The 18,876-nt window shown below is 44.8% G+C and overlaps 1 protein-coding gene across 1 annotated transcript in view; it reads left to right on the plus strand.

The window, feature by feature from the left end:
• Positions 1-18,876, plus strand: part of LDLRAD4 (low density lipoprotein receptor class A domain containing 4) — a 161,798-nt gene that overhangs the window by 29,438 nt on the left and 113,484 nt on the right. The window contains 1 exon segment of the mRNA XM_061131255.1: positions 4,514-4,611. The gene's annotated coding sequence lies outside the window, so the exon portion shown is untranslated.

The raw sequence follows: 18,876 nt of genomic DNA on the forward strand, positions 1-18,876 counted from the left end.
GGGCTGCCTAAGCCCTGCTTTGCACCGGCTCCTCGCGCCTCCAGCCGCAGCCTCTGATTGCTAGAAATCAGAGGTCAGGAGGTGGACCCATTCTCAGGTGCTCAGCATCGGGGGTGGTTCAGGAGGACCGCTGCCAGACCTTGTGTGAGCACCTGTGCTTAATTCTCTTGAGTGAACCGCCCCTCCCGAGGCTTAGTTTCCTGGGTTGGGGCATGTTATTCATTCTCAGCCTTCTTTCTCCGAAGCATTGAGCTTTGTGTGGAGCTGTGCTTTGTGGGAAGAAGGAAAAGACCTGCACTTACAGAGCTCAGGGTGGAGGGAGCTGGGTGTGTTCTGTCCTCTGGGCCTGGTACTTCCTCTGCCTGAGTGGGGAGGATGGCTTGGTAACCCCTGGAGTTCCCTGCTGTGGGTCACTGGCTATTTTCACATGTAGAAATAGGCCCAAGAGAGCTAGTTATGCTGAGAAGTGATGAGTTTATTGAAATTCTCTGCCTTGTTTGTCATGGAACTGGTGTTTTGAGTTTTTCTTGGCTTTAGTGTGCTCAGTCTGCTGCCTAAGAGGTTGAGCACCAGGGATAAATCTTGGAAATAATGTTCAGATTTATTGAGTGGTTTATGAGGGAGTAATAATATATAATAAGATCCTGAATATAGATTTTGGAAGAGTATGGTGTGTTTCTGTGATGAAAGAAGTTTTAATTTTGTACTTTCTTTAGTAATTTAACTGACTTGAATGTTTTAAAATCTCTCGTTTTTATACTAGTCCTTTCAAAATGTAAAATAGATACAACTTGAGTAATAATATTCTTTGTAATAAAAAAACTAATTTTAATCTTAAGGATAGCAGAAACTGGATGATTTATGCATTCAACTTTTAAATAGCTTAATGTCTTGCTTAAAAATTACAAATCATTGTTAAAATGATGATCTTAAAATCAGTTAAAAAATGATCTTAAAGAACCTTTGAAGTAGGTTGTCATGAAGTTGACAGTAGCATTTTGTTTCAGATTTAGAGTCAGGGCATTTGACCTACACAGGTTTTTCCATTTTGGTTGGGAATGAATACGTATACAAATGGAAAGTTAAGAATGAGTCTGACTTCGGAAATTTTCTTAGGGATTTTTTGTTGTTGTTGTTTAACATTCAGCTAATAGCTACATGCCCAAGAATTGGCAAGGATATTTGGCAAAAGTGGTAACTGTGGAGCAGAACTAATAAGCAGTGACTCAGGTTCACAGGTAAAATGACATAACCAGTCCCAAAGAAATTGTCCATTCATCGTTTGGAGATAAGACAAGATGCTCAGTGTCTTCCACCTATTTTGAAATTAATTTTGAGGCTCTGAGTTCTGCTTTGAAGGATTGCACAAATTCTATTGCTTTGGCTTTATTATGGTAACCGGAGATTGACAAATCATAACCCTTTTAATTTGGCTTACATTTAGTCCCCTATATAAAAATGAGTTTCATTCTGAGAGCATACTCTCTAAGTCTCATTTGTTTGTAAGTCCAATGAAGTTAGCCTAGGTCCCCACCAATTAGCTATATAGAACTGTACTGTAATAGGTTTACAATACTTTTCACACAAGTAATATACAAAAAACAAGCACAAAAACAAAACATTTTAAATCTTACAGTACGGTACCTTGAAGAGTACAGTGGTACATTACAACAGCTAGCATACAGAGGCTGGCATCGAGTGAAAGGGCAACAAGAGTTACTGGCTGGAGGGAGATGGTAGAGCTGAAGGATCATTGGCAATGGGAGATGGAGGGCAAGCTGCAGTTTCACACCTGATGTTGCTGGAACGCGAACTTGGGGGAAGGTTTTTATGTAGGGGACTTAACTCTATTTTAAAAAAATGTTAAGGGCCTCCCATGTACTACATATTCTTCACAAGCATGATGATACCAGGATGATGGTGACTTGCATTCTTGCCCACAAAAAGCTCATACTCAAATAGGAGAAATGAGTTTTTGTTTATGGACGGATGAGGCAGGTATGGAGAGCTGTTTTGATGTGGTAGTGTGTGCATTTAACATATGCATGTATTATAGACTCCTGTGTTTAATTAGCAAATTAAATATATTTACTGTTGCTGCAAAGCAAATGACTGTAAACTTAATAGCTTAAATTGACACCCGCATGTTATTTCATGATTTCCATTGGTTGGGAGTCTGGGAATGGCTTAGCTGGTTTTCTACTAAGGATCTCAGAGGTTGCAAACAAGCTTCAGCCCAGCTGTGTTCTCTTCTGGAGGTGTGAGTGGGGCAAGAATCCACTTCTAAGCTCATTTAAGTGAAGAGGATTCGATTCCTTGTAGCTGTAGGTCTGATGTTCCTGTTTCTTTGCTGGTTGTCAGCTGGCGACTGTCCTCAGTGCCTAGAGGCCCCTGTGGTTCCTTGCTGTGTGGCCCCTTCACAGGCCCTTCAGAGATGATTGCGCACTTCTTGAGAGCTGCAAAGGGAGTCCCTCACTTTCTATTAATAGTAGGCTGACATGGAGTCTTAAATAGTGAAACCAGATCAAGGGAATGACATCTCATTGCTTTTGTCATGTTCTGTTGGTTAGAAGCAAGTCACAGATTCTTCCAACACTTATGAGGAGGGAATTATACAAAGGTGTGACCTCACTGGCAGTCACCTTAGAATTGTATCCACCGTATACATTTCTGGTTATTCCACTGACTTGTGTTCCCAGGAAATCAGCATTTGAATCCCAGGAAGACTGACAGGAGCAGTTTCAGTTGAGGAATAAAACCATCTTCAGGAAAGTCAGAAGTTGGTTGTTTTCTTCTCTCAGTGAGTAGAAGGCAGGAGGGAGTGTCTGTAGATTCACAGTATTGGTAGGAAGGAGTTACATAAAAATAGAGGGGTATTTGGCTTGTGTGTTCAGGGTGAATGTCCACAGGAATCTCACAGGGTCCTTTGGCTGGATACAGTCATTTTTTATTTGAATGTCTTAGTCTTGACTGATCACTCAGGGGTGACATATGGCAGGAACATGCTTCAGGGGGCAGGTCTCCTGCTGCAGCACACAAACTAGACAGATGGTGGCTTATTCACCCTTGGACAAGAATGTAATCCCACACGTTGGCAGGCTGGGTGCTGAGAGGTGCCTGTGCCATTTGAGACAGAGCTGACTGAGTTGACCTGGAACTGCTTTGTCAGGCGTTAGGTAGTCACCTGATGTGACCTGGAATGGTGTGAAGGACAGTGTGCTCATCAAACTGGGAGGAGGATGCTGGTGACAGATCGTGTGAACTGAAACTAGATAGTCAGGAGTCTGTCCTACCAGCAGGGTGGAGGGCAGAGGTGAAGACAGCCTTGCAGACCCAGATCTTGGAAGTAAGCACTTTAGCTAGGTCTAAGCATGGGTCATTGTTGCTTCCACAAAATTAAACGTGTTTCAGGGGAGGAAAAACGTGCAATCTGTTTCCTTCACAATTAAGGATTAGTGATCAGTGTGGATGACAGATACTTTGGGTTCATAAGCTACAGCCATATTTAGGATCTCTGCAGTTAAAACCTAGTCCAATAAAGATGTTGTCTATTATATATGTTTGCCACCCATCATTGAAGAAAAGGCCTGTGACTTTGAAGAAACAAGTCTGTGTCCTTTGATTGGAGACTGAGAGCCTGGTCGCCCTGTGGCTGCTGAAGAGCTGTTTGGGGGAGTTTATCCCCAGTTCACGCCGTGTACCCCAGATTGTGTGCTGGGGGCGTCTCTCTTCCTTCTCTCTATTATTTGATGCTAGTTTTATTCATTTTGGTGTTTGTGCCTTTTATTGTGACAGTCCTCTAGTATTTTTTAAAATATATTTAAAAAATAATTTTATTTACTTCTGGCTGTGCTGGGTCTTTGTTGCTACGCAGGCTTTTCTCTAGTTTCAGTGAGCAGGGCCTGTTCTCGAGTTGCATTGCACGGGCTTCTCATTGAGGGGGGTTTCTCTTGTTGTGGAGCACGTGTTCTAGGGTGCACGGGCTTCAGTAGTTGTGGCATGTGGGCCAGTAGTTGTGGCTCCCAGGCTTTAGAGCGCGGGCTCAATAGTTGTGGGGGGTGCATGGCCTTAGTTGGTCCGTGGCATGTGGGATCTTCCCGGGTCAGGGATTGAACCATGTCTCCTGCATTGGCAGGCGGATTCTTTACCAGTTAGTCCCAGGGAAGCCTCTAAATGGGCATCTTTAAAAAAAAATTTATTTGGCTGCCTTGAGTCTCAGTTGTGGCACGTGGGATCTTGGTTGCAGTGCGTAGACTCTCTAGTTGTGGCAGGCAGGCTCCAGAGTATGGGAGCTCAGTAGTTGCATTGTGCAGGCTTAGTTGCTCTGCAGCATGTGGGACCTTAGTTCCATGACCAGAGATTAAGCCTGTGTCCCCTGCATTGGACGGCAGCTTCTTAACCACTGGACCACCAGGGAAGTCCTCTCTAATATTTTTTGGAATTTGGGGAAGGGGATGGTTCACTAAGGGAAGCCAAGAAATGTTTCACTGGAATTCTTTATTTTTCCTTTCAGCAGTTCAAGCTCCATGTCGGTAACATCAAAGTGCTCTCTCCTCATTGGCCCGTTTTCAGGAACTGACATCAGTTTTCATATAGCTTATGCTTAAAAAGGTGAGTAGAGCTTGAGACTCTTCTCTTTGATAATGTTTGTGAAGCAGAGCTTGCTACACTACTGACTGTTATGAGATGGTGTCCCTCTCAAGAATGTGGTCCCAACTCCGAGGTACAAAAACTATTAATATCTTCCCAGTGTAACTGGGATTGAAGGAAAGTTGCATGGTATCAGATTAAATGGGACTTTTTCTTTTTTAATACCCAAGTATTACCAAGTATTATTATTCACAGTGGGCTGTGAATGTATATAGAATGTTTCTAGATTTACTAGAATATCTGAAGAAAAATAATAATCTTGCTATTCAATTTGTCTTTATTGCTCCGCCTGAGCATTTAATACCCAGATGTTTAAAAACATTTAAGATGGTGAGAAGTGGGATTTTTTTCTTTCTCATTCTGAATTCTTTGTTTTGCTTGGTTTCCAACTTTGTAAAATGGAAATAATACTGGGATTGCTGTGGGACGTGAGGAGCCACCGTGCTTCCTATGGCACCTGGCGTGTAGTGCACTCAAAACGGCTACTGTAGCAGCCAGTGGGCAGGTTTTCCTTTCTCTTTGTTGACGTGATCTGTACCATAAGGGGATGTTGGCCTCCTAATCTGCTGTGTTTGTTCCTGTGTTACTTCTTAAGGGCGGGGTATGAGTGGCCTGACCTTGGTGTATCTGGAAGTAGGAGCTTAGATGCCTCCTCAGAGCCAGCCCTCATGGGGGACAGTCAGTGAAGGTACTGGGGAGAGGGGACTGTGGTGCCAGGAGCAGCCTACCTGCCTCAGTCTGCCTCTTCACCTTTGTGTGCCTCTGTTTCATCAACTCTTAAGTATTTTAATGATTCATCTTCTCCCTAGTTCCCAACCTGTGGAGAACTTCAAATGAAGAAATGAGAGACTCTTTAGGAAAGTAAAAAAAATTCTATAAAACATAAGATTTTTTTCCCCCTAAATTTTTATGTGCCAGGCATGACTCATTGTTTATGCCGTATTCCTTACTAGAATGTAAGCTTGCGAAGGGCAAGAATTTCCCTCCCTCCCACTTGTTTTTTCCTCCAGGACTGGAAGTGGTGCCTGCTAGCTTGGAGTAGTTCAGTGAGCCTTTTGTCAGATGGAATGATTGATGGAGAGGCTCTCAGAGCTCATGCAAGCCTTCTTATTCATGGTGGTTGTTGGAAGTAGATGAGGCAGTTGGAGAATCGGGAAGGATTTAGTGTGCTTCCTTACTGAGGCACACAGACCCTTCGATTTACATGGACTTTTCACAAGTTGGAAGCTTCCTGAAATTGAAGGTGCTCAGAAGCATGCTGTACTTAACAGACACTCTGAGTCAGTGTGGCTTGCAGTTCCTATGTAGTTCTTTGCTGAGTGGATTTCACCATCAGGGATCTGCAAACATGGAGCCCATTTGGTAGTCTCTCCCAGGGTGGGGTACGCTTCCATAGGGGCACTCAGGCCAAGGGCCTTGTGGGTGGTCAGTCACCGATGGAGCACTTCTTGTTCCTGAAGTTCTCATTACCTGCCAGGGCAGTGTGATGTTGGCAAATCCCTTACCTTCCCTGACATGGGGAGTGTTGCTGAGGTGCACTGTTTTTCTTCTACAATGTGGCACACTGACCACCAGCCTGAGGTGGACGTCTTAGCTCATTTCCAGCAGAGCCCTAGAGAGTGTGGGCACAGTGTAGTTTCTCGTTGTCATCTCAGATGTAGGCCTCTTTGACTTCACCCACCAAAACCTGGAACTGTTTTTAAGTAGAATTTTGCTGGGTAACTGAACACACCACTGGACTGATTCCCTAAGGAGTGTGATTCTGTGATTGATTTACAGAATTTTGACAGAAGTAGAAATAATTCTTGCAAACTACATAAGTACCCAGTTCTCTCCCATATATGGAGTTACCTCATTCTGTCATCTATTTTAAGCAACTTTCAGAATTGGTAATGGAAAACTTTTTCTTGACTACATTACTGTATATGGATTTTAATTAAAAGTAAAGCTGTATTGCTCCTTCTGACTACGACAGGAGTTAAGAGCGGATTCCCATCTGCAGAACTGCATGTTGCCTGGTGCAGTGTGGCAGCAGATTGGTGCAGTGCAGGTCATTTTTAGGCACATACTTGGATTCTGAGGTGGTATAAGAGCTTTTATCCCTAAGATAGGTTCTCACAGCTGACTGTTCTGGAGTTTATTCTTGCTCTGTCACTTGTAAAATTCTGTCCCTTGAAGCTCACAGCTGGACTGGGACACATTCCTGCATGCTGATGGAATGGACTGGTGGCATTACCACAGTGCTCTGTCTGCTGGGCTGGGAAGGCCCAGGGAGGTCTGGGCTTTTCATTAACTACAAAATGTGCTTGTTTTACTGTACAGTGCAATTTTTTGGACTTGGTTTTAGAATCAGGTCGAGATCCCACGTCTGGGTTGTTATTAAACGTGTTTTAAAATTTAGACCTCCTTGATAAATCTGAACACAGGTGCCTCTTTGCCATATCACGTCTATAAGGTATAGTTGGAAACACGACCTTTGGCCCAAATTCTGTGCTTGCTGCTTTCACTCACTTTGTTACTCTGGTAACTCATTCGGTAACCTCCTCTGGGTCTAAGGTCTTCTCATCTTTATGTAGGATATTAATTGTTTTGTGGAATTACTGTGAAGATGCTTAATTCAGCATTCAGTGCATAGTCAGAGCTCGATGAAACGTCAGCTCTTGTTTTTCATCCAAATGCTAGCTCTTACCCAAGGACCATGGCTGTTTGGGTCAGAGAAAGAGAGTGGAGGTGGATCTTCCCATTCAATTTCAGGAGTAAGAGGTGTGCTGAAGAGTTCCATGAGGTGTCTTGCTGGAGTCAGGAGGGTGAAGTGCTGAAGCCCTGGCTGAGGACAGAGCTGCTGGGATGGGGGTGAACAGGTCATGAAATGCAGCTTCTTGTACCTTCTCCTGTCCTCTTCATGAGACGTAGACATGGTCAGCTTTCAGCACTGAGAAGAATGTGAAGTGGATGATGAGGACCAGGGAGCCAAGTGGAAGTTCCAGTGTGAGATGTGTGGTCCCAGTGGGGAGGTGCTCCAGCAGTCAGAACATGACTGTAGATACAGGTGATGCAGCCTTACCTGAGCTTCTGTTTTTGTGTTACATTTAAACTTTCAGGCTACATCAGAGAAGATCAGTAGTGTTGGGAGAAGCATCACCTCCGAGTATAGGTCTCTGCTGTTCACACTGTCTGAAGGAATGCTTACTTTCTCCAGATGTGTTTTTGCCAGTGTCCAGTAAAACAGATTAAACTGTGGAAGGTTTATGCTGGGGGTTCCGTAACTTGAAGGAGGATTTAAACTCTGCCTCACAGTTAGGTTGGGGTCATTCAGAAGCTGCACCAAGATGTCCTGGCACTGTGAGAAGCCAGGCAGTGTTGGCCGTCAGGTTGGGATCATTCGGTGCCTCTCTGGCCTTCGAGGTTGTCATCAGGGGAGGTGACACCAAGATTCCCAGTCGGTGGTGCATGTCCTGGGACAGATCCCAGGTAGACTAGGTCCAGGGTCCCTCTTGGCTTGTGAGAGTTTCCTGGTTCTCCAGGTCTCATTCAGGCTCTCCCACCTTCTGTGTTCTTCCTTCCTCCCTACCCGCCCTCCCCCCGCCAAGCCATGTGTGCAGCATCAGGGGACTCAGATTTGAGTCCCATCTCACTGCTTTCCCCTCATTCTTCCACTTTAAGGTGAAGAGTGGCATGGAGAAAAGCTACTAGAGTTCATCAAGGGCATCAGGGATGCTTTATGGTAAGGACGAAGACCCAGCAAGGCAAAGGGAAAGGCCAGAAGGCAGACACCACTTCTAGAAACTGGGAGGAGAGTCCTGTTGTTTCAGCCATCTCTGCCTGTGGCCTGGGAGATTGAGCATTTACTCTGCCTGGGCATTGGGTGCTGTCCTTGTGTTGTTAAACTAGACTGTTTTCTCATCAAGTAGACATTCAGAGACACTTAGAAAAACACCTTTATGTTTCTTGTTAAATCAAAACACACAACAACCTCGTCAGTCGATGCCTAGCACAGTGTCAAACTGCTAAAAAGCTAGCAAATGTTACACCTAAAATTTTTGTGGGGGAGGTAAAGGTGGGGGGTTGTGGAGGAGAGTATAAAAATAAATCTTTTAGAGAATCTGGGTTGCTTGGTGGCATGTGTATTTTTCCATGGTGGAGGAGGTTAGAAATAGCATTACTTTTTATGGGTTTCTCAGCAGCAGCTCAAAGATTTGGCTTTGTGGGCTTGGTCTGTGTGTGTGGGTGAGGCGGCTCCAGCAGCCTTGCAGGGTAGAGGCAGTGCCTGTCTGTCTGCAACCCCCCACCAACCCGCCTGCCTGCCCCCCCTCCCACCTCCCCCTGCAGCTATCACCCGGGTGAACAGTGCTCATGTGTGAATGTGATCTCCAAGGTTAGGCTATTGTGGGGACCTGCCTGTGGCAGCAGATGCCGCTGGAGCAGATGGAGCCTCAGCGGTTCCACAGAGTCACACGGGTGCGTGTGCGAGGGTAGGTGCCAGGCGTGGGTGCTGTGATCTGGGAGACATCCTCTGGGGTTGCTGTGTGTCTGCTGGCTGGACCTCCTGGTCCCTGTGAGCTGGCCTCTCCTTTGAGTCTTTTTTTTTTTTTTCTTTTTTTAGGTCCCAGGCTTTCCTTTGAGTCTTAATCTCAGCGGGGTGGGGAGGCCACTCCTTCAGAAGGGGCCCTCAGGGATTTTTGAAATTTGTTAGTTATGTAATTCTTACAGATGGAGGTGGGTCTCCCAGTGTTTCTCAGGGTCAATGCAGGAAGGAAATGGAAAGAGGTAGCCACTGGGACAGAGATTTTTAACCCCAGGGGACCCAGGAATTTGAGTTCTTTGAAATTGTGCCTGTTACTGTAGAGAAGGCCAGGGCTTTGATGGGATTCTCAGTAAGATTTTGATCTCCGTAAAGGTGAGGTAAAGTTCAGTTAACTTGGAAAAGTCATTTTGGAAATGTGGTGAGTGTGGGGAGAGGAGGTGTTGGCAGGATGTCCACTTATAAGTTATGTGGCAACACAAGAGGGGACCTGGATCTGCTGGGGTTTTTCTTTGTGGGCTTTTTTCTTGAATTTTCTGTAACATTGTATTGGGAGTGGTTCCTGCCAAAGGCCAGTTGCCAGTGCTTGATTACCTTTGCAAGGTTGGCACTTGGGAGGGGGCCTGGCTGCTTGCACATTTTTGGGGGTCTCTGTGACTTCATCCTGACATTAAAAAAAAAACCACAAAAAACTTTTACTGATTTTTTTTTTTTCCTTTCTTGGCTGTGCTGGGTCTTTGCTGCTGCACGTGGGCTTTCTCTAGTTGCAGTGGGCAGGGACAACTCTCTAGTTGCAGTGTGTGGGCTTTTCATTGTGCTGGCTTCTCTTGTGGAGCACATGCAGGCTTCAGTAGGTGTGCCTCCCGGCTCTGGAGCATGGGCTCAGTAGTTGTGGCACACAGGCTTAGTTGCCCCTTGGCATCTGGGATCTTCCCGAACCAGGGATTGAACCTGTGTTCCCTGCATTGCAAGGTGGATTCTTAACCACTGTACTACCAGGGAAGCCCCTCAGTCTGACATTTAATCAGCAGTTTTCCCCTCTTTCACTGGGTCTGTTGTACCATGTTCTCGACAGTTTTTTTGGAGACTCTCAGGGGTGATTATGATAGGCCAGCAGCTGTCAGGGCATGGAGGAAACCTTAGGGGACAGGTACTTCACCTGCACTTCCACTGCTCGCCGTAGCTTTGGCACTGCTCAGAGGTGCCCGCTTCTGCACGTTTTTTCTGAGTGGCCAGTCACCTTGAGGGGACAGGATCACTGGGGAATCATGCCGATGACTTGCAAACACAAAGTGTTACAGCTGCCCTAGGACAAGGTGGGTGAGAGTGCCTCAGCCAGGATGGGAGTGGTACCCATGCTGCCTGGGCCGCACAGTCCACTGGGAGCAGAAGTGTTTGTGTGGAGTCTGTGAGTGGAGCTAGAGGAGCCAGGAATGTTACTTGGGCACCTCTCTTCCAGAGCAGAATGTCGGGGTGCCCTGGAGCCAGGGCGAATTAGAGCAGGCAGGACTTGTCCCAAACATGACCTGCTTCTGTGCTTGCTTTTTAAAAGTTCCACAGCTGCTACCTGAGATGGAAGTTCTATTCTGTTGTCATAGTTTACCTGAGCAGTTACATTCTGAGAATAATAATGATGTAGGCTCTCTTGAGTTCTCTGCGTGAGTTGATTCCCGAATGCCCAGGGCAGTGACTGGGCAGGCAGTTCTGCTTCCCTGGTGCCAGTCGGGCAGCTGCCATGCCCTGTCACCTCACTCCTCATCTCTTTGTACCCCTGTGGACTTTGTAAAGATAAGGGAATCTGCTCAGGTTCTTAAGTCATTTGAGAAAAGTTGTTTTAAGGGTCCGGGTGGGTATGGGAAGTATTTTTTAGTGCTTTGCAAGATGAGAGTGCTTTCGAGTTGTCATTAAGAACTTGTTACCACTTAGTATTGTCGTATTTAAGTCAGTTACCTAAGTTTTGATCTTTAGCTGGTTTTCAAACATTCTGCTGCTCCCTTTTTTCAAAAAATATGGTAGAAAATATATAACAGTTTGAAACACTGTGCACTGCTAGTGGTAATGAGAAATGGTTGTGCTACTGGGGAAAACAGTATGTTTTAACCACTTTAAAGTGTACAGTTGAGTGGCGTTCACACATTCACATTGTTGTGCAGTTCCATCCTCAGAATTGTCTTCATCTTGAAAACCTCGAGCTCTGTTTCCATCAACCACTGACTGCTATCCCCGACCCCAGCCCCTAGCATCCAGTGTTCTGCTCTTTGGCTCTAGGAACTTGACTGCTGTAGATCTGGTACTGGTGGGATCATGGAGTATTTGTCATTTTGTGACTGGTTCACTTCACTTAGCATAGTGTTCTCAAGGCTCATGTTACTGCAAGTGTCAGAATTTCATTCCTTTTTAAGACTGAATAATATTCTATGGTATGTATAGAGCACATTTTGTTCATCTGTTTGTCGATGGACGCTTGGGTAGCTTCCATCTTTTGGCTGTTGGAAATAGTGCTTCTGTGACCATAAACACCTCTTCAAGTCCTTGCTTTCAGTTCTTTGGGTATCCTCATTTTAAAATAAAGTCCCCAAATTATTTTTTCCAAAATTTATTTTTAAAAGCACACTCTGAATTAGATGCTATTGTTATGCAATTGCCAAGTTGTGTCCGACTTTGCCATCCTATGGCCTGCAGCATTCCAGGCTTCCCTGTCCTTTGCTGTCTCCTGGAGTTTGCTCAAACTCATGTCCATTGAGTTGGTAAATCCATCCAACCGTCTCGTTCTCTGTCACCTCCTTCTCTTCCTGCCCTGAATCTTTACCAGCATCAGGGTCTTTTCCAAAGAATCAGCTCTTTGCATCAGGTAGCCAAAGTATTAGAGCTTTGGTTTCAGCATCAGTCCTTCCATTGAATATTTGGGGTTGATTTCCTTTAGGATTGACTGATTTGATCTCCTTGCTGTCCAAGGAACTCTCAAGTGTCTTCTCCAGCACACAGTTCGAAGGGAATGGCAAACCACTCTAGTATTCTTGCTTCAAGAAGCCCATGAACAGTATGAAAAGGCAAAAAGACACCGTTAGGAATCCAAAAGAAAGATATACTTAAGTATGGCGGTGATCTTCTTAAAATTAGCTTCCCAGGTGGCACTAGTGGTAAAGAACTCATCTGCCAGTGCAGGAGACATAATAGACTCAGGTTTGATCCCTGGGTTAGAAAGATCCCTTGGAGGAGGGCACAGCCACCCATGCCAGTATTCTCGCCTGGAGAATCCTGTGACCAGAGCAGCCTGGCAGGCTGCAGTCCATAGTGTTGCACAGAGTCGAACATGACTGAAGTGACTTAATACCCACAAATAAACAGAGTTGGGAGTGGTCCTTTATTATCCTATAATATTTTAGAGGTAATATCATTTAATAATGATAATATCAGCAGGCCTCTCGTACATGTTCTGAGTGAAGCATTATTCTTTAGACAAGACTCCAGGTAGGGCCAACTTCCAGGAAAAACCCACCTGGCCTACAAGTTGCTCTTGTGTTGTCAGGGCTGCTGATAAGGGAAACTGACAAAAAATGTGAAAAAAAAATGGAAAAATTTCAGAATTTTCTGGTCGGACTCTTTGTTTTTCCTGAAGATTGGAAGCATGTAAAATTGTGGTCTTTTATGGATAATAGTGCATTAAGAATTCCATGAGCTCTTTACTGTAATGATTTACAGCGATCTTGTGCAGTAGAAAGGCTTTCGTGTGGCAGTAGCAGTGCCCGCCCTCAGGAGCCTGTCTTCAGGGCAGGGGACACCCGGGCAGATCAGGGTGATGCTCATGGTGAAGTACAGGGAGTTGTCTCCATCTCGGCAGACCTGGGCTTCACAAGGGTGTGAAGATGCTCTGTCACCAAGACAGAAAGCTGCTGTTGGAAGAGGAGCAGTGGGACGTGAGCAGGATGACGACCAGTGTTGGTGATAAAGTTCATCTTGAGCCCACTTCAGAGCTCCAGCTGTGTGTTGGGCCCTCTGGGGAGCTTGGGCTCAGAGATGGCTGGGAAACAGGCCCTGCAGCACAGGGGGTCGGATGGAAGAGACCTGCAGTCATGTCCCTGGTTGCAGTCCACGTTGCCATGTGCTCAGCATGTGCTGCCCAAGGGGCCCAGGCACAGAAGCCTGTGCACACCCCTCACGGAGATGGTGACACGTGAAGTGGGGCCTACAGCACGCTGTATGTCTGCAGGTGGACATGTGGAAGGAGAGAGCCGTTCTGGGCACAGGTGGAGGCTCAGCGAGAGGCACAGCCATGAGAAGGTGAATATGCCTGGGGCTGAGGTGGCTTGGGAAGGAAGGTGAGAAACAGAAGGCTGAATAAGAAAGTGGGGGCCAGACCCCAAGTATCTAAATGTTGTGTGTAGGTTGTTATGTGGTAGGGGAGACCTTTTGGGGAAGAAGGTGTCATTAGTTGAGGAAGTTGGGTCTGGGAGCCGTGGGAGGGGTGAGTGGAGGAAGAGACAGAGGCTGAGAAGAGCAGCCCGTAGAAGAGCGAGGAGGCTTCTCAAGGCAGAGCTGAGACAGCCTGAGCAGGCTGTGGTGACAGGAGAGGGCCCTGTGGCAAGAGGCCGTGAGTGTCCAGTGAGAGACACAGGATGACTTTGAGGCTTGGGTAAGTGGGAGACAAGTGAGCAGAGACAGGTGGGCTAGGAGGTGGGGATCGCAGCATGAGACTCCGCTGACAGGCCTGGAGGACCTGGTGTGAGAGGCTGGAGGTCAGTCAGACCACAGGCTGAGGCTGGGTTGGAAGAGGGATCTGGGGTTGTCAGCATGAGGTGCAATCACCCCAGAGACACCGGACAAATCCAAGGGTTGGCCTCCTGGAACAGGTGTAAAGACAACAGATACATAACTTGCTTTGCATTGTTACAGTGATGAAGGTCGATTCTGTTGTCAGGTTTCTGTCTGTTTCTCATGAGCTTTCAGAAAACAGACATCAAGCTTTTAACATTTAGTGCTGTGTATCATTTTAACTAGTCATAGTCAGCACAGCCTTAGAGACTGTCCCCTTGGCATTCCCATTATCCCTAGTATTTCCTGTCTATACCTGGACACCTTAGGCCTGTTGCAACTCACAGTCACTCTTGTATAGATCATCTCAGAAATCACCCGAGACAGTGCACAGTATCATCAGCCTTCAATTTGGATGATTTTGGCCAGTGAACTCCTAGTTTCAAAATTCCCTTAGTATCTTGCTTTCTCTCTAAAACTACTCAGAAGTACTTTTAAGAATTTCACCCCATTTATCAATGAGAGCTCAGTAAAACTGGAAGAAAAAGAACCCAGCAATCCCACTTCTGGGCATACACACTGAGGAAACCAGATCTGAAAGAGACACGTGCACCCCAATGTTCATCGCAGCACTGTTTATAATAGCCAGGACATGGAAGCAACCTAGATGCCCATCAGCAGATGAATGGATAAGGAAGCTGTGGTACATATACACCATGGAATATTACTCAGCCATTAAAAAGAATTCATTTGAACCAGTCCTAATGAGATGGATGAAGCTGGAGCCCATTATACAGAGTGAAGTAAGCCAGAAAGATAAAGAACATTACAGCATACTGACACATGTATATGGAATTTAGAAAGGTGATAACGATAACCCTATATGCAGAACAGAAAAAGAGACACAGAAATACAGAACAGACTTTTGAACTTTGTGGGAGAATGTGAGGGTGGGATATTTCAAAAGAACAGCATGTATACTATCTGTGGTAAAACAGATCACCAGCCCAGGTGGGATGCACGAGACAAGTGCTCCGGCCTGGTGCACTGGGAAGACCCAGAGGAATCGGGTGGAGAGGGAGGTGGGAGGGGGGATCGGGATGGGGAATACGTGTAAATCTATGGCTGATTCATATCAATGTATGACAAAACCCACTGGAAAAAAAAAATAATAATAATAAAATAAATAAATAAATAAATAAATAAAATAAAAAAAAAAAGAAGAAAAAGAAACTCACCTCATCTCTAAATGTAATTGGAAAGACTTCACTGTTGATGTTCTAACGTTGGAAATTGAGAATACTCAGGAACTTTGCAGTAACTCTTCTTTCACAAATGCGTTTTTTTTTTTTCCCATTTATTTTTATTAGTTGGAGGCTAATTACTTTACAATATTGTCGTGGTTTTTGCCATACATTTACATGAATCAGCCATGGATTTACATGTATTCCGCATCCCGATCCCCACTCCCACCTCCTTCTCCACCCGATCCCTCTGGGTCTTCCCAGTGCACCAGGCCCGAGCACTTGTCTCATGCATCCAACCTGGGCTGGTGATCTGTTTCACCCTTGATAATATACATGTTTTGATGCTGTTCTCTCGAAACATCCCACCCTCGCCTTCTCCCACAGGGTCCAGAAGTCTGTTCTGTACATCTGTGTCTCTTTTTCTGTTTTGCATATAGGGTTATCATTACCATTTTTCTAAATTCCATATATATGCATTAGTATACTGTATTGCTCTTTATCTTTCTGGCTTACTTCACTCTGTATAATGGGCTCCAGTTTCATCCATCTCATTAGAACTGATTCAAATGAATTCTTTTTAATGGCTGAGTAATATTCCATGGTGTATATGTACCACCACTTCCTTTTCCATATGTCTGCTGATGGGCATCTAGGTTGCTTCCATTTTAATGAACATACTTTATTAATGTGCTACCAAAGGTAAGGATAAAATGGGGCTTGTGTTCTGTATCTTCTGGGTTGGGTCTCATAAATAAAGATGTGAGAAAGGAGCCCTTGCTTATCTTAGGAAGGTGGGTGAGGGAGTGGGGACGTCTTTTGGATAAAGAAGCATGCTTATTACTTGCTTGTCTCAAGTCCCGGCTGTGAAGACTTGACTTTATTGAGTGAGCTCTTACATTTTCTGCACCATCTGCCCTCACATTGTGGAAGGGGCACCCAAATTCTTACTACTGTTTTTATTTTGATCTCGTGTGAAACTGAGAAATGTGTATTATGAGGAGTGGACATAACTTCAGGTTAAAATCAGATGATTGAATATTTATTTCAGAGAAAATGCTAGTAATTAATAGAAACCTCTTGCAATTAAGAAAAATTCAAAGGAGATCAGTTAAGTAATACTGTTGTCATTGGTTCAGTGCAGAGAATATGGTAAAAACCTGTATCAAAGGAGGCAGAGAGTTTAAGAAAAAATGTACCTGTATAGCTAATATCAGTTTAATGTGTTGAGTTTTTAGAAAATCTAATACCAAGAAACCAGTTATATCAGATAAATATCAGATTTATATTTATATCAGATAAGTAACTAGTTACTGTTATCTCCAAAATGTTTACTCTGTTCTGTGAAGGGGGTGGAAAGGGAATGATGATCAGTTTATATTTCTCTCACATTTTGAAGTGAAGATTTGCTTCTGTAGCAATTTGAATTTTTTTATAGATGAAACATACTGAGTTTTACAATTCCTCAATTGTATGTAAGTAGAATATAGCCCAGAATAAAATGGGCAAGTGCCCTGACCTCAATTTCCGATGATGAAAAAGATTTTTTTTAAACCATCTCCTGTCATTAGCCGAAATCACATCAATAAAGGTCTACTCCATTTCTGTTTAAAGGACAAGAGATTATTGAAATGGAAAGATTTATGTGGCCATCCATATTAGCATTTGTTTACACTGAAACTGTCTTGAGTTTCTAGCAGAGGAAAGTTTAATTGATGCTAGTAGGATCAGTTATACAACTTTGTCTATTTCACACTAAAATATTGCAGAAATAGTAACAGTTTTAATAATCTAAAAAAGGATCTATAAAGGAATCAGTCAGTACTGTGACTACCCATGAAAAATGCTTTAGAAACCATTGCTACAAGGTGAATTGAAGGTCATAATAACACTTCTGGCAACCATGGTGACAGTAACAAAGCACTAAGACTCGCTGACATAACTGTCCTGCATAGAAGCAGTTAAGACACCAGCTAGGAAAAAGTGAACAAGTATGGCGCTTTGGCAGGAGAACTGAAGCGCTGGAGACAGCAGCCACCACTTTGGCATTTTGGCAGGTGAGGGCTGCTAAAAACACAGTCAGACCTCATGAGAAACTTGGGCTCTGTTCTGCTTTGCGGCAACTCAGGATGCTGTGCTGCCTGGTGTTTTCTACATTGTAGTGAGGGTCCCAACACCTGAACTGTTTAGTAGTTGTTTTAAGTACACTCTGAGCTTGCACTATATTATATATTGTATATATACAGGAACTCCATTCCAGAGTGCATATTGATAACTTCTCATAGGGACTTAAATTATATCCTGTTGGGACTTCCCTGGTGGTCCAGTGGTTCAGAATCCACCTTCCAAAGCAGAGGACAAGTTGGATTCCTGGTTGGGGAACTAAGGTCCCCATACTGAGGTGAGCCCATTTACCATAATGCAGACCCAGCATAGCCACAAAAAATCACATTCTGTTCATTTTCTCCTTTGTCGATGTCATATGGATGGGTAAACTCAGAGGATGGGAGAGGACATGAGGCATGTCCTGCTGTCTGTGATGATTCTTACAGTGTTAAAAGGATCATAGGTTGCAGCACATTGAACTGTTCAAGGATTCATAAATGTGTAAATATATGTAAGACTTAGTACTGTTATTTGTCTAGTTCTCTAATCACTTAACTTCAAACCCTCTTCAGGAATGTTATCTTTGATTTACAGTTGAATGAAAAACATTGACTCCATCTTTTGGGAACTTGAGTTGTCAGTGGAGAAAGCATAAATAAGACCGGGATTGAGAGTTAGTCGTCCACTGTAACACTTTGCAAAGGGAAAGACAGATGAGGTGAAACCATTTGGGGTCCATCTGTCTCTGTCTTGGAGAGTGCTGCTTACCTGCAGACCTACCCAGTCCTGAGCTGCGGGAATGGCTGCAGAGATAGAGTTACGGAAAGAACGGGTCTTGTGGCTTGACCACAAGATGAAAACTCTTCCTTAGGAAGTTTGGTGCTTGAGCTACTCAGGGTGAAGAATCATGCTCAAGAACAGGCTTCCTGTCACCTCAGGAAGAAACACACTCTGTCTAGCCTTTTATGAGAGTGTTGGGGGTCTTGGTGGAGGTGCAGCCTCCTCTGGGTGAACCACTGTGACATTCTCTGTGTTCAGTTTAGGACCACAAGATTGGCTCTTGGCCCTGTGTGTGTCCAGTCGTGCGGTTCTTATGCACTGGTAGATGTGATGGGCTCATGAACTGGGTGGGACTGTGCCCCAGGGGAATCTTCGTCACTGTGTGTGGCTGTAGGAGTGAGTGAGGTCCTGACAGTTGTGATGGAGGAGCCCATTTCTTCCACCGATCATCAGACCGCGGGAGTTTGTTTCCTCATGATTCTCAGCAGCCTTAGTCCCATGATCCTCACAGAGTTAGAGGAGCTGGGCTTCCTTCCTGTCCATGGTTCTCCATAGAAAAGTGTTAATACTTGGAGTGCTTAACGTGTTTAGCTTGTAGTCAGTGTGACTGGGCCAAGGGGTGCTCACATTAAATATTTCTGGATGTGTCTGTGAGAGTGTTTCCAGATGAGTCAGACTCAGTAGATGGCCTCCCTGCTGTGGGTGGACGTTGTCCAGTCCATTGAAGGCCTGCAGAGAGCAGAAGGCAGAGGAAGGGGGAATTTCGCCCCTCTGCTTCCTGCCTGCCTGCTTCAGGTGTGATATCCTGCTCTGGGCTGGCGT

This window comes from Dama dama, chromosome 27, assembly GCF_033118175.1.
Source record: "Dama dama isolate Ldn47 chromosome 27, ASM3311817v1, whole genome shotgun sequence".
NCBI classification, from domain to species: domain Eukaryota; kingdom Metazoa; phylum Chordata; class Mammalia; order Artiodactyla; family Cervidae; genus Dama; species Dama dama.